The sequence below is a fragment of the Bufo gargarizans genome, chromosome 10 (assembly GCF_014858855.1).
Source record: "Bufo gargarizans isolate SCDJY-AF-19 chromosome 10, ASM1485885v1, whole genome shotgun sequence".
NCBI lineage: Eukaryota > Metazoa > Chordata > Amphibia > Anura > Bufonidae > Bufo > Bufo gargarizans.
The window spans coordinates 117,979,782-117,994,851 of record NC_058089.1 but is presented as its reverse complement, the minus strand read 5'-3'; positions in this window follow the sequence as shown (position 1 = coordinate 117,994,851).

Below are 15,070 nucleotides of genomic sequence, written 5' to 3'. Positions count from 1 at the left end.
TGTGTGACACTGACCTATGACTAGTGCTTCTCAGCCCAGCTGTCACCAGATAGCATTCTCCACATTGCTACTATGTATCAAGCTTTGCAGTAAAAGGAGGCATGAGGAAATCTGGAATAATTGTTACATATTTTATTTATTTATTTTGGACATTGTTATTTTTAGTAAACAAAACTACATATAGCAATTGGAGACACGGACTACAAGCTACACTGGGCTCCACCTGGCAAAGTCAGAAACATTTACGTCTTTCACACCAGCGATACGGATCTTGTCAGGATCTGTTCAGGAAAAAAAACGGATGGTTTTGCACACAAGTTTAGTCAGTTTAGGGTCCATTCGCACATCCGTAGTGCATTATGGATCCGCAATACACCCGGCCGGCCCCCCATAGAAATGCCTATTCTTGTCTGCATTTGCGGACAAGAGTAGAACATGTTCTATTTTTTTCGGGGGCCGCGGACAGCAAGATCGGGGCCGCGCTCCGGAAATGGGGATGCTCTCCGCATCCATTCCGTCCCCATAGAGAATGAATGGGTCCGCATTATTACGGATGTGTAAATGGAGCCTTAGTCTGCAATTGCATTCAGTGCTTCTGTTTTTTTCCACACGGGTGCAATCAGTTTTTGAAGTGTTTTTCTACGTGGCGTAAAAAGTTGTGCGTGCAGGACTTTTGTCTCCGCTTCAAAAATCTTGCACTGAGCGGAAACCTAATGGACCCCATTATAGTCTATGGGGTCTTTAGGTTCTGCTCGGCTCAGTTATGTGCCGAATCCATCCTTTCCGTTCTCTGGCTCCTAAACGGATCAGGAAAACGGATGGGCTGAACGGTGATGTGAACTCAGCCTTATACAGGTTTTATGTACAGTATTTGTATACGTAGAGTGTTGTTCCCTTCCAGGTTTCTGACCTGTAGTAGCAGCATATGTATGAGGATAATTGCACTTCACATCTCACACAGCACTTCTCTAGCTGACGTTGGATTTCAAAGGGCCATTATCAACAGGAAATGATCGGGCTCCTGGAATGAAATCACTTTCTTTTTTTTTATTTTGAATGGCGCCATCTTTTAACTTTTAGCGGTTCATTAGTTATCGTAATCATAATAACTTGGGCTCGTTTGCTTTGAACTTTCTGATTATTACAGCTTTCTGCTCACTAGGATTACTCATCCCCACTTCTCAGTGTCTCACACCAGGATGAAAGTCCCTTTATTCTGGATCTCCTCTCTATTATTTATAGATTATTTTTTCATTCAGAGATGTTTTGCATTAGCTTTAGAATTATTAATAACCGTTCGGTGCTGATTCTCCCCAGAGTTTGCCCTCATTCTGTCATTATCTCCAGCGAGCAGTAATAGTATTTAGTGCATTTACAATCTAAAGCGTAATGCCATTAAATGGGAAACCCATAGGAAAATGCCGCTTATGATTAACCCCTTGATTCATATATATAGTAAGAGGAATTTCCAGAACGGCACCTATTGAATCCACATTTTTTGTCATTACATTTTGTAAAGACCTCAATATAAAGTTGGATTTTTTTTTTTACCTGTACAAAAATTTCCTAACAAGCCAATAAGAGCTTCACCCGTATTCCCCTCCCGTCTACAAACCCTGACAACCAATCAGCAGGGCAGAAGGGATGACATCACGTACTACCCTGCAGTCTGCTACTTTCACATCTCCGGTTTGAATTCCGGCAGGCTGTTCCGACAGAGAATAGCCAGTCGTAACTCCACCGGATCCGGCGCTGCTGGATGCAGACGTAATGTCCGCCAGCCCCATTGGGTATGAGCGGAGAACCAGCTGGACAGAAATCGTTGTGCGCTGAGGTTTGTGTCCGGCTGATCCTCCACTTGTCTGCCGGTACGGCCATGCCGGAGTTTCAAACCGGAGGTGTCAAAGTAGCCTTAATAAAGAGCAGAGGGCGCAGCAGTTGCAGAGAGAGCTGAGCCTCTAGGTGTAATGGTAACGCCCCTGTTGCTCCTAGAGGCTCATTTGCATATATTAAATCATCATTTTTCTCAGCGATGCGGACACATATGAACATGGGACCAACACAGATGCCTTCAGCTGTCGAGCGCACATGTAACAGGTCAGCCAGTGTCATAGGTACAAATCTCCTGACAGAGGCCCTATAAGAAACTCCCTAAGGTGTCAGGAGTGCAAAGCCAGATTTAAGGCTCATGTATATGAACACGTGCAGCCCGTGTCCGTGTTTCGACCCAGCGGGTCCTCAATGCATGGGCATCGGCCGTGTGCGCTTTGTATCACGCATACGGACCCATCCACTTGAATGGATCTGCAATCCACAAGATACAGACCAGTGCAGAGCACTTCCGTGGGATTTCGGTCCGTACCTCCGCACTGAAAAAAAAATTAAAAATTTTTTTTTTGCGGTGCGGACCGAATCTTGCAGATCGCGGATCCATTCAAGTGAATGGGTCCAAATCCGTAAACGTTCGTGTGTGTGAGCCCTGGTCCACTCTATTCCGATGTGCCAGGGATCTGAGAATATTGGACTCCTAAAGCTGGCCATATATCTAATGTGCATGGGGCCTCCCGACTTTGCCAGCTGATATTGGGGGAGATAAGGATCGGGCATACTGAAATTCCTTTTGTTCTCTAGGACATAAGCTGCTGCCAGAGATGTCTGCATCAGTTTTCCCCCTTCTATCCAATTACTCCATATGCATGCTTGGCTGAGCTCGAGCATGCATATGTATGGGAAAACCGAGAGAGATGCCTGTCAGGCCGATAGTTATCTCATGTGTATGGTGGCTTTAGGCAAGGGCTACACGGCGAGACTGGTCGCTGAGTAGAGGTGATCCCAAAGAAATTAATGGGATCTCCGCGGCAGTGGCAAGAAATCCAGCCGTGTCAAATTTCGTTTGCAGCGGTGATCCCATTCATTTCTATGGGATCACCGCCACTCAGCGATCCTGGCTACGACCAGTGTCGCCGTGTGGCCCTTGCTTCAGAACCAGAATCTGATCCCAGTCCAGCACTGGGTGGGACTCATTTTACTTTGGCCCACATATATTGAACTGATTATGTTTCCATTATTAATATAGAACCCCTCTATCTTGGAGGAACGTATAGTAACGATTTCTTCATCCTGAGCTCCTGATACAGGAATACTGTGCTACATCTTCTTTTAAAGGGTTCCATGCTTAGAAAAACATGGTCTTTCAAAAAACAGCACCACATGTGTTTGCAGATTGCAGGTGGTGTTGCAGTTCATCTCTATTCACTTTGCTGGAGCTGAACTGCAATACCGGACGCAGAAAGCGGTACAGAATATTGACGTAACCGCACTGGTGAATGTGCATGTTGTTTTCTGCTCGTGCATTAATATAGCAGATTAAAATAAAACAGCAAAGCATTTACAGTACGGCATTTCCTGCCTACTCCTAAGTAAGCAAAGCTGTCATCGACGGGGGAGCCTGGTCAGCAGAGCTTATCTGCACACAACCATCATGGGGCTTACCGTGGGCGCAGCTCTCTGTGGTCATCGGCTGGTGGACACGGATAAAACGTCTGCATTACAGTCCTCTAATCCATATCACAGAGAGCTGGGTAACAGCCATAAAAGCTTGCACTGGAGGCATACACATTTATGATCTGAGCAATGTGGGATCGCAGGGGATCTGATCCGTGCGATTCCCAAGTGGACAGGGCTAAGCTGCAATACCAGACAAATGCACCACTATGCCTGGATAAGCACCGAAGTAGCTACAGTCTCTATGTTTTGGTGATCGCTGGGGGGACCAGAGGTCAGACCACCACAAACCACGCACTAATGACCTATCCTGCTGATTTTTTTCTTGGGAAATCCCTTTAAAGTGGCTGCCTTGGACTTTGATATGGATATTTACTATAGACCATCAATATCAGATTGGCGAGGGTCCTACACTCCGCACCGCCACCGATCAGCTGTTTCATCGTAGCTCCAGCTCCCAAAGTAGGCACTGACATTGCTCCCAACTTCTGAAACCTGCAAAGAGGAACAATAGGTAATTTGGCCAATCTAGGCCGCACCTCTGACTTCACCCAAAACATAACTATAGACACCCAGTCCCCCTGATGCCACCACATTAATTATTCCCTCTTTGTGCCACCACACAGTGGTAATGCCCACATGTGCCCCCTTCACAGTAGTTATGCCCATATGTGCTCCCTGCACAGTAGTAATGCCAACATTGTGCTCCCTTCACAGTAGTTATGCCCCCATTGTGCTCCCTTCACAGTAGTTATGCCCCCATTGTGCTCCCTTCTCAGTAGCTATGCCCAGATGTGTCCCCTCCATAGTAGTTATACCCAGAAACGTGCCCCTTCACAGTAGTTATGCCCAGATGTGCCCCCTTCACAGTAGTTATGCCCAGATGTGCCCCCTTCACAGTAGTTATCCCTAGATGTCTGCCCCTTCACAGTTGCTATGCCCAGATGTAGCTATACTTGGATATATGCTCCCTTCACAGTAGTAATGCCCACATGTGCCCCCTTCACAGTAGGTATACCCAGAAATGTGCCCCATTCACAGTAGTTATAACCATATATGTGCCCCTTTCACAGTAGTTATAACCATATATGTGCCCCCTTCACAGTAGTTATAACCATATATGTGCCCCCTTCACAGTAGTTATAACCATATATGTGCCCCCTTCACAGTAGTTATAACCATATATGTGCCCCCTTCACAAGAAGTAAAAAAATAAAAATTTAAATACTCACCAAGTTCCTCCAATGATCATCACAGCTGACCCTGCACTCCCCAGCAGCAGCAGGCAGGATACAATCGCACATCGCGCTGCTGGGCTGTGTAGGAGGAGTACAGGCTGATTCCCGGGCCTGCACCGCTCCTCCTACACAGTCCAGCCGAGGGATAGTGGAATGCCCAACAGCATCCTGCAGGGGAGCGACGCAGCTGAGCTGAATGGTGAAGCGGGAACGGACGGATCCCTGCTTCACCACTACAGGCAACTGTCTCTACGTCCTATGGAAGCAGAGACAGCTGAGAGTAAGACATACTGTACCTCAGCTGTTCCGGGACCACTGGGCAGCCACTGAAATTTAGGACTGTCCTGCCGGATCCAGGACGGTTGGGAGGTATGGGCACTGGTACTACACAGCTCCATCCACTGTGCAGTGGATGGAGCTGGTTACCATTCACTTGCAGTTACCGCTGCATCCACTATACTACGGACGGAGCTGTTCAATCCTGGAACCGACTTCCAGCATCAGAGCTACAACTGAACTGCTGATTGACGGGGGGTGAGGGTTGTCGCACCTCCACCCATGTCACATCAACCCAAATGCAAATCCCATTCTGTAACATACAACATGGTGGTAAAATAACTGCAGCAGCCAGAACGTAACTGCGATGTGTGAACAGGCCTTATATGCTTGATTTACAGGTGTTTTATTCTCCATCAGTTCTTAACAGATTAAACCTGACTCGTTAGCGCTGATTTCTGACACAGAATTGTTAGACAATTGCAAACCTTCACACTATTCCCGCGAACAAACCGAGAGGGGAGAGATTTATTCAAATCTATTCATGTCTCCTGCAAAACGTTCTTAACTGACCCCCGAGAGGAGGCCGAGCACAGAGACCGCTCCTGGACCACCAGGCCATGGAGGTGTTTTTTTTTTATGCTGCTGCGGTTTATGGTAAATGCACAGCAAGGTTTGTAATGCACAGTTCTGTTCACCTTGAGGGACATGAATAGAATGCGAAAATTTCGTTTAAGACTGACGCTGACACACAGGAAGAGCAATGTTGGTTACTAACCTTAAAGGGGTCGCCTCATCACAGACGATGGGGGCATATCGCTAGGATATGCCCCCATTGTCTGAGACCAGCACTTATACCGGGAGGGCGCATGCGCAGCCGCCCTCTATTCATTTTCTATGGGGCTGCCAAAAATAGTCGAGTGCTGGCTATCAAGAAGGTTTCTCATGTGCCCAAAATAGACAGAATCTAAAGGGTATATTAGACTGCCAGATTTTCCGGCAATCATCTAATACTGCCTCCAAATGCCCAATGAACGAGCATGTTTAAAAATCATAACGGCGCGGCCCTGCATGTGGATGAGCGGTGGACATCCCTGCATGTAACGGCAGCAGTGTCCGCCGCAGCGGAGTCCACGGGTACAATCGCAGACACTCAACAGACTCCCTAATGGTAGCTGTTCAGTGGGTGCAGTAGCACCCAAGGGCGCTGATAGATGCCCCTGGCAGGTCCTTGTTGATTCTGAAAAGTCTTGATTGTCACAGATGCTGCACGTGTCACCCCCGCACCGTGCGCGCCATACTCTCCCATCACTTTCTTTAACACTTTCTTTAACATATAACGTGTTGTGTATACGAGTGACGCCCTCGGCAGCCTCATGTCGGGACACCTTTCATCAGAAGCTTTCATCCCCGTTGCCTAGCAACACCTGTTTGTTAATAGAACCCAGAGCCGGCGAGACGCTGACGAGGGTAAACACTTGTCTTCATACCGCCAACAATAAATGAATGCACCTTCACATGGCGGCTGGTTACGACAGTAGATGTGAAGATGTGGGTCCTACCTGATGTAAGAATCGGAAGATCTGAAATAAATTCACCGTTTTTAAAAGAATCTGGATGGGTGCCAACTTCATATCTTTCACTTTTTGCAAATTTCCCAAGGACACAACCAATACCTCTCCGACTGTTGTATGTTAGGCCCTGCGTGCACAGGACATGTATGGAATCCACTATAGCGTGCAACGTGTTATGTTAATAAAGTGATATTCCGGGGAGTTAAATATCGATCACCTATCCTCAGGTAGGTCATCAATATCTGATCGGTGGGGGTCCGACTCTCAGCACCTCCGCCGATCAGCTGCAGCGATTGGCATTGTATACCGAGCGCAGCGCCGTACATTGTATAGTGGCTGCACTTAGTATTGCATTTCATTCCCATTCACGTGAATGTGACCAAAGGCCATGTGACTGATGAATGTGACCTCGCAGGCCAAGGAAGTAGGTGTAACGCTCTCCCGGGTGGGGTGACCCCTTCCAACAGCTGATTGGTGAGGATGTGGACAACCTGATCTATGTGGGCCCAAATCAGACACATGCGCTGCCTCTATGGCAGGGGTCAGCACGCCTCGGCACCCCAGCTGTTGTGAAACTACAACTCCCAGCATGCTCCATTTATTTCTAGAGGAGTTCAGAGGACAGTTGAGCAGCGGTGAATGCTGGGAGTTGTAGTTTCACAACAGCTGGAGGTTGCTGAGTCCTGTCTATGGCATATTTGGTCTTGTGTCACACTGAGAAAGGGATAAGAATTTCTATATTTAAAGTGGTTATCCCATGAAAAATATTCTAAATTTTTTCAAACCAGCCCCTGGATCTGAATTATTTTGTAATTGCGTGTAATTAAAAATTTTGCATAGCCACTGAGTTATTCAATAAAATGTATCTGTATAGCGCCACCTGCTGTTTGTATTTTTCCTATTTCTTTGTCCGGCTCACTGAGATGGCCGCACATGCTCAGTTTCATCCTTCAACTGCTTCCTGAGCTGTGATAGGAAGAGCATGGACACGCCCCCTGAGCTGTGATAGGAAGAGAGGGGACACGCCCCCTTAACTGCAGCAGAAAAGACACTCCCCTTCAGCTGTCAGCCTGATATAAATCCCGCAGAGCAGTCAATGCGGAGATCTCTGGATCCATGTGAGGTACAGGGCTGGTTCTGGCTTTGTTAGAAAGAGGTTGTCATGTACTAGATGATGTCTAATTTTAATTTTTTACATTACTCATGGGATAACCCCTTTAAAATAGAGCGGTGTCTATTTTTATCTTTTCGGCCTAAAACCATGAGAACCTCTATTCTAAATGCCATGGGAATCACAGCTGGAATGGGACGGGAAATACGGGATGTCTGTGTCCCGAAGCCAAGGACCCAGAGGAAAATAATCAACTACATTCTATATTACATAGAAATGATGCCAGAAGTCCACATTTGTGAGCGGGGGTGCACCTAACCTTTCTGCTGCCTGAGGCGAAAATTGAAACAGCGCCCCCCCCCCATGCAAATTTCTTAACCTAACCCCTTTACCACAATGAAAGCGCTCATTCCCCATGGCCCTTCCGCCGACCCCCTCTTGCCCCTACCTGGTGCTGCCTGAGGCGATCGCCTCACCTGGCCTCATTGGTGGTGCACCCCTATTTGCCATGATCTGGACCCTCATCATCTACAAATACTCTGGCTTCAATGGGGATGTAACTTGCGGGGAGCAGCATTCACAGAGCGGTCAGATGGCGGCTGTTCCACCGCACACAAGACCACTGGCCACATTCGCAATCGTTCTATAAACGCAAACTTCTGGCAGCTGTTGGGTGCTGTATACAGAAAGCAGATGTACATTTAAAGGAACGCGTTCCCTTTAAATTACCGTATATACGATCGTGTCGATATCCAGTGCATAGATCTCAGTCTGCAGACCCTGCCATCCGTACATTTAGTGCTCCTGATTTACAATCTGTTTATGTGAGATGCAAATGCTGCGCAGCGCGCGTGGTAGGTCCACGTCATTTTACAGCACCAGCCAAGTGGAGGAGAGTCTACAGTGGATGAAATCTGCAGTGTAAGGGCATGGCCACATGGGGGCGCAATTTACACTGCAGATTTTCTGTGCTTCAACAACAAAACCTGCAGTGACTTTGAGACAAAATTCCCATGTGCTACATGCAGATTTGTTGAGGATTTTTTGTGGATTTTACCCGATGCATTGCAAAAAGTGAAATCCAGGGAGCAAATCCGCAGCATGCTGCGTATCATTTATTTAAAATCCGTACTGCAATGCAGTGAAATCCGCACCAAAATCCATGACAAATCTGTATGTAACACTGAAAATCCACAGAGTAATTTAGGGCGCAGAAAATCCTTTGTGATTGTACCCTTAAAGGCTATGTACACCTTTGGAGGCATTTTTTATGATTGCATTTCACTCATTTTTGGCTAAAAACTATATTTATATTAAAAATATTGAGCCATTCTGTCACAAAGGGTTAACTGATTTTCTAGCTGTGTGACTAGTACTTTCACTTTCACTTTGTGCCGGTGTTCTGCCAGATTCCTATACCTTGCCAGAACGCTATACCGGAAGTGACGCGGTCGCACAGGAATCAGCTGGAAAAGGGTGTGTGCAGAGCTGCGCACGCGCACATCCACTGGATTAGCAAAAAATCATTGCAGCGCTGCGGGAGAAGGACCTCATGTGCATGCGCAAAACCGTACACCGCGCGTGCGCACTTAGGGGTAGGTAGATTTTCCAGCGCAAAATGTTCCATCAGATCTCCCTACCCCTGAGTGCGCACGCGCGTACAAGTCATCAGGGTCAGTTCATCCTTATCGCAGAGCTGAGTGCAGAATATCGAGGTCACCACATAGCAGAGCTAAGTGCGGGATATTGGGGGACACCGCAGAGCTGAGTGATGGATATTGGGGTAATATCCCGCACTCTGCTATGTGGTGACCTCGATATTCTGCACTCAGCTCTGCGATAAGGATGAACTGACCCTGATGACTTGTACGCGCGAGCGCACTCAGGGGTAAGGAGATCTGATGGAACATTTTGCGCTGGAAAATCTACCTACCCCTAAGTGCGCACGCTCGGTGTACAGTTTCGCGCATGCGCATTAAGGCCTTCTCCTGCAGCGCCGCACACACTCTCCTCCAGCTGATTCCTGTGCGCCGCGTCACTTCCGGTATAGCGTTCTGGCAAGGTATAGGAATCTGGCAGAACACCGGTCATCTAGTAAACCTTATCTCTAAACTACTGACAGCTCATAAACACTTATTTAAGCCGCATTATTATCAGTAAGATAAAAACTGAGCTATAATTAGTGTTTATAACGTCAGAGATCAGAGATAAGGAGCCCGTCTGCTCCCTGACTGACGCAAAAAAGAAAATTCAGATCCTGCTACTAGAGCATCTCAGCCCTGTACCGAGAAAAAGGCTCCATATTTTTAATAAAAAAACTAATTCAAAAAATATTTTTAACTCAAAATAAGTACAATGAAATAATAACAACAAATGTATCCAAAGGTGTACATAGCCTTAACCCTAAGTTCACACCTGAGCTTTTAACAGCGCGTTCAAACGCGCTGTAAAACGCTCAACACATGAAAACCAATGCTTCCCTATGGGAATGGTTCTCACCTGCGTTTTACAGCGCGTACGATCGCGCTGTAAAATGCCCGACGCATAATCAAGTACTTGAGCTTCTTTGGGGCGTTTTGACGCGCGTTTGTGGCCATAGGACACTGCAGTCAATCACACAAACGCGCGTCAAACGCGCGTTTACTATTACAAAAAACGCGCATAAAAACGCGCGACAAAAACGCACATAAAACGCGCGTTTGAGAAACGCTCAGGTGTGAAAGCAGGGTAAAGGGATTTTCTGAGATTCTGGAACTCTGTCCATATGATCAATTATCAGGGGGTCAGACACCCAGGACACCCAACGATCAGCTGTTTTAGGAGCTTATAGCACTCCGGTGAGAGCTGCGGCCTCCTCACAGTATACCAAGCACAGCGGAATCCCTTGTAGATTGCATCTCAGCCCCCAGTCATGTGACAGATGTACGCGATGTCACTGGCCTAGGAAAATGCCATGGCCTTCAAAAATTTTCAGTGGGGCCCAGTCAGTTGTGGTTCTGATAATTATTTTATAAATCTAGTTAATAACAAGTTCACTCTTCAGTGATTTCCATCGGTGATTCTGAGCCAAAACCAGGCGCGGCTCTAAAAACAGGACAGGTGCAGATCTTTCCCTTATGGCCTCATGCACACGACAGTTTTTTTTCACGGTCCGCAAAAACGGGGTCCGTGGGTCCGTGATCCGTGACCGTTTTTTCGTCCGTGGGTCTTCCTTGATTTTTGGAGGATCCACGGACATGAAAAAAAAGTCGTTTTGGTGTCCGCCTGGCCGTGCCGAGCCAAACGGATCCGTCCTGAATTACAATGCAAGTCAATGGGGACGGATCCGTTTGATGTTGACACAATATGGTGCCATTTCAAACGGATCCGTCCCCATTGACTTTCAATGTAAAGTCTGGAGTTCTTTTATACCATCGGATTGGAGTTTTCTCCAATCCAATGGTATATTTTAACTTGAAGCGTCCCCATCACCATGGGAACGCCTCTATGTTAGAATATACTGTCGGATATGAGCTACTTCGTGAACCTCAGATCCGACAGTATATTCTAACACAGAGGCGTTCCCATGGTGATGGGGACGCTTCAGGTTAGAATACACTACAAACTTTGTACAAGACTGCCCCCTGCTGCCTGGCAGCACCCGATCTCTTACAGGGGGATATGATAGCACAATTAACCCCTTCAGGTGCGGCACCTAAAGGGGTTCATTGTACTATCATATTCCCCTGTAAGAGATCAGGGCTGCCAGGCAGCAGGGGGCAGACCCCCCCCCTCCCCAGTTTGAATATCGTTGGTGGCACAGTGTGCGCCCACCATCGCCCCCCCCTCCCTCTATTGTAATAAATCGTTGGTGGCACAGTGTGCACCCACCATCGCCCCCCCTCCCTCCCTCTATTGTATTAAATCGTTGGTGGCACAGTGTGCCAACCACCATCGCTCCCCCCCCTCTCCCTCTATAGCAGTAACATTGGTGGCAGTGTGCGGTCTCCTATTCCCCCCCCCCCCCATCATTGGTGGCAGCGGAGTTCCGATCGGAGTCCCAGTTTAATCGGGGCTCGATCGGTAACCATGGCAACCAGGACGCTACTGCAGCCCTGGTTGCCATGGTTACTTAGCAATAGTACAATTGTAGAAGATTCATACTTACCTGCTTGCTGCTGCGATGTCTGTGTCCGGCCGGGAGCTCCTCCTACTGGTAAGTGAAAGGTCTGTGCGGCGCATTGCTAAAGAACTGTCACTTACCAGTAGGAGGAGCTCCCGGCCGGTCACAGACATCGCAGCAGCAAGCAGGTAAGTATGAATCTTCTACTGTTGTACTATTGCTAAGTAACCATGGCAACCAGGGCTGCAGTAGCTTCCTGGTTGCCATGGTTACCGATCGGAGCCCCAGCGATTAAACTGGGACTCCGATCGCAACTCCGCTGCCACCAATGATGGGGGGGGGGAATGGGAGACCGCACACTGCCACCAATGTTACTGCTATAGAGGGAGGGGGGGGCGATGGTGGTTGGCACACTGTGCCACCAACGATTTAATACAATAGAGGGAGGGAGGGGGGGCGATGGTGGGGGCACACTGTGCCACCAACGATTTAATACAATAGAGAGAGGGAGGGGGGGCGATGGTGGGGGCACACTGTGCCACCAACGATTTATTACAATAGAGGGAGGGAGGGGGGCGATGGTGGGCGCACACTGTGCCACCAACGATATTCAAACTGGGGAGGGGGGGGTCTGCCCCCTGCTGCCTGGCAGCCCTGATCTCTTACAGGGGAATATGATAGTACAATTAACCCCTTTAGGTGCCGCACCTGAAGGGGTTAATTGTGCTATCATATCCCCCTGTAAGAGATCGGCTGCTGCCAGGCAGCAGGGGGCAGTCTTGTACAAAGTTTGCAGTGTATTCTAACTAGAAGCATCCCCATCACCATGGGAACGCTTCTGTGTTAGAATATACTGTCGGAAATGAGTTTTCACGAAGTGAAAACTTAGATCAGAAAAAGCTTTTATGCAGACGGATCTTCGGATCCGTCTGTATGAAAGCAACCTACGGCCACGGATCACGGACACGGATGCCAATCTTGTGTGCATCCGTGTTCTTTCACGGACCCATTGACTTGAATGGGTCCGTGAACCGTTGTCCGTCAAAAAAATAGGACAGGTCATATTTTTTTGACGGACAGGATACACGGATCACGGCCTCGGCTGCAAAACGGTGCATTTTCCGATTTTTCCACGGACCCATTGAAAGTCAATGGGTCCGCGAAAAAAAACGGAAAACGGCACAACGGCCACGGATGCACACAACGGTCGTGTGCATGAGGCCTATACCTTATGTCTGTGGAGGCTCCACTCCTGGTTTTGGCTCACAATCACTGATGGAAATCACTGACCAAACACTGACGTGTGAAGTGGAAGATTTTATACACCACCCATGGACACGGGACATTTCACTTTTCTGTGGTGCAGTTTTTGAAACCGCAAGCGGGGAAAAAAAGCAATGCATGTTTTAACACCCCTTAAAGACCGGGCCTATTTTCATTTTTATATTCTAGATTTTTCCTCCCCAGGTTCCAATAGCTATGACTTTCTTATTTTTCCGTTCACATAGCTATATAAGGGCTTATTTTTTGCGGGATGCTATGCATGTTTTAATGCTGCCATTTAATTTGCATGTCTTGTATTAGAAAATGGGAAAAAAATTATTTGTGTGGCAAAATTGAAAAAAATAAAATAAAAAGAACTCCGCCAAGGTTTTTTGGGGGTTTTGACATCACAGCATTCTCTATGCACAGAAAATGACATCCTTATTCTGCAGCTCAATACGAATGCGGTGATACCAAACTTGAATTGTTTTTATTTTGTTATACTACTTAAAAAAATATAAAAACCTTTGGAAAAATCAACATTTTCTTTGCATTGCTACATTCTTACAGCCATAACTTTTTAATATTTCGGTCTACAGAGCTGTATGAGGGCTTGTTTTTTTTTCCGTAACAAACTGGAGTTTTTATTGGTACTAGTTTTAGGCTACTTTCACACTAGCGTTCGATCGGATCCGTCTGCATTATTTTAGCATATAACAGCTAAGTGTGAAAATAGCCTTGTACGGATCCGTCCAGACTTTCAATGTAAAGTCAATGGGGGACGGATCCGCCTGAAGATTGAGCCACATTGTGGCATCTTCAAACGGATCCGTCCCCATTGACTTACATTGTAAGTCTGGACGGATCCGCACGGATCCGCACGCCTCCGCACGGCCAGGCGGACACCCGAACGCTGCAAGCAGCGTTCAGCTGTCCGCCTGTCCGTGCGGAGGCGAGCGGAGCGGAGGCTGAACGCCGCCAGACTGATGCAGTCTGAGCGGATCCGCTCCATTCAGACTGCATCAGGGCTGGACGGAGGCGTTTGGGTCCGCTCGTGAGCTCCTTCAAACGGAGCTCACGAGCGGACCGACGAACGCTAGTGTGAAAGTAGCCTTAAAGCATGTACGACTTTTTGATCACAGTTATTCAATTTTTGGGGGGACAAGATAACAAAAAAATTGCAATTCGCATGTTTTTCATTTTTTGGGTCACGGCGTTCACCACAACGGATTTTTTTAAATATTTTAATTTTTTTTTTTTTTTTTTTAGTTTTATGGGAAAGGGGGGTGATTTGAATGTTTAATATATTGGGGTTTCTTTTAGTTTTAGTTTTTAAACCTGCTCCATACATCCCCTCTTGCATTATGACGTACAGGGTTATGGGTTAAGGGGCATTGAAATGAACGGGAAGCTTCTGCAGGCCTTTCTGGCGAGGATTTTTGGTGCGGAATCTGTGCCAGAACCCTCATCCAAAATACTCTGTGTGAACCTAGTCTTACAGTTTATGGGGGTACTCTCTGGCAGTTTATGGGGATACTCTCTGGCAGATTATGGGGGTACTCTCTGGCAGATTATGGGGGTACTATCTGGCAGTTTATGGGGGCACTCTCTGGCAGATTATGGGGGTACTCTCTGGCAGATTATGGGGGTACTATCTGGCAGTTTATGGGGGCACTCTCTGGCAGATTATGGGGGTACTCTCTGGCAGATTATGGGGGTACTCTCTGGCAGATTATGGGGGCACTCTCTGGCAGTTTATGGGGGTACTCTCTGGCAGATTATGGGGGTACTCTCTGGCAGTTTATGGGGGCACTCTCTGGCAGATTATGGGGGTACTCTCTGGCAGATTATGGGGGTACTCTCTGGCAGTTTATGGGGATACTCTCTGGCAGTTTATGGGGGCATTCTCTGGCAGTTTATGGGGGCATTCTCCAGCAGTTTATGGGGGCACTCTCTGGCAGTTTATGGGGGCATTCTCCGGCAGTTTATGGGGGCACTCTCT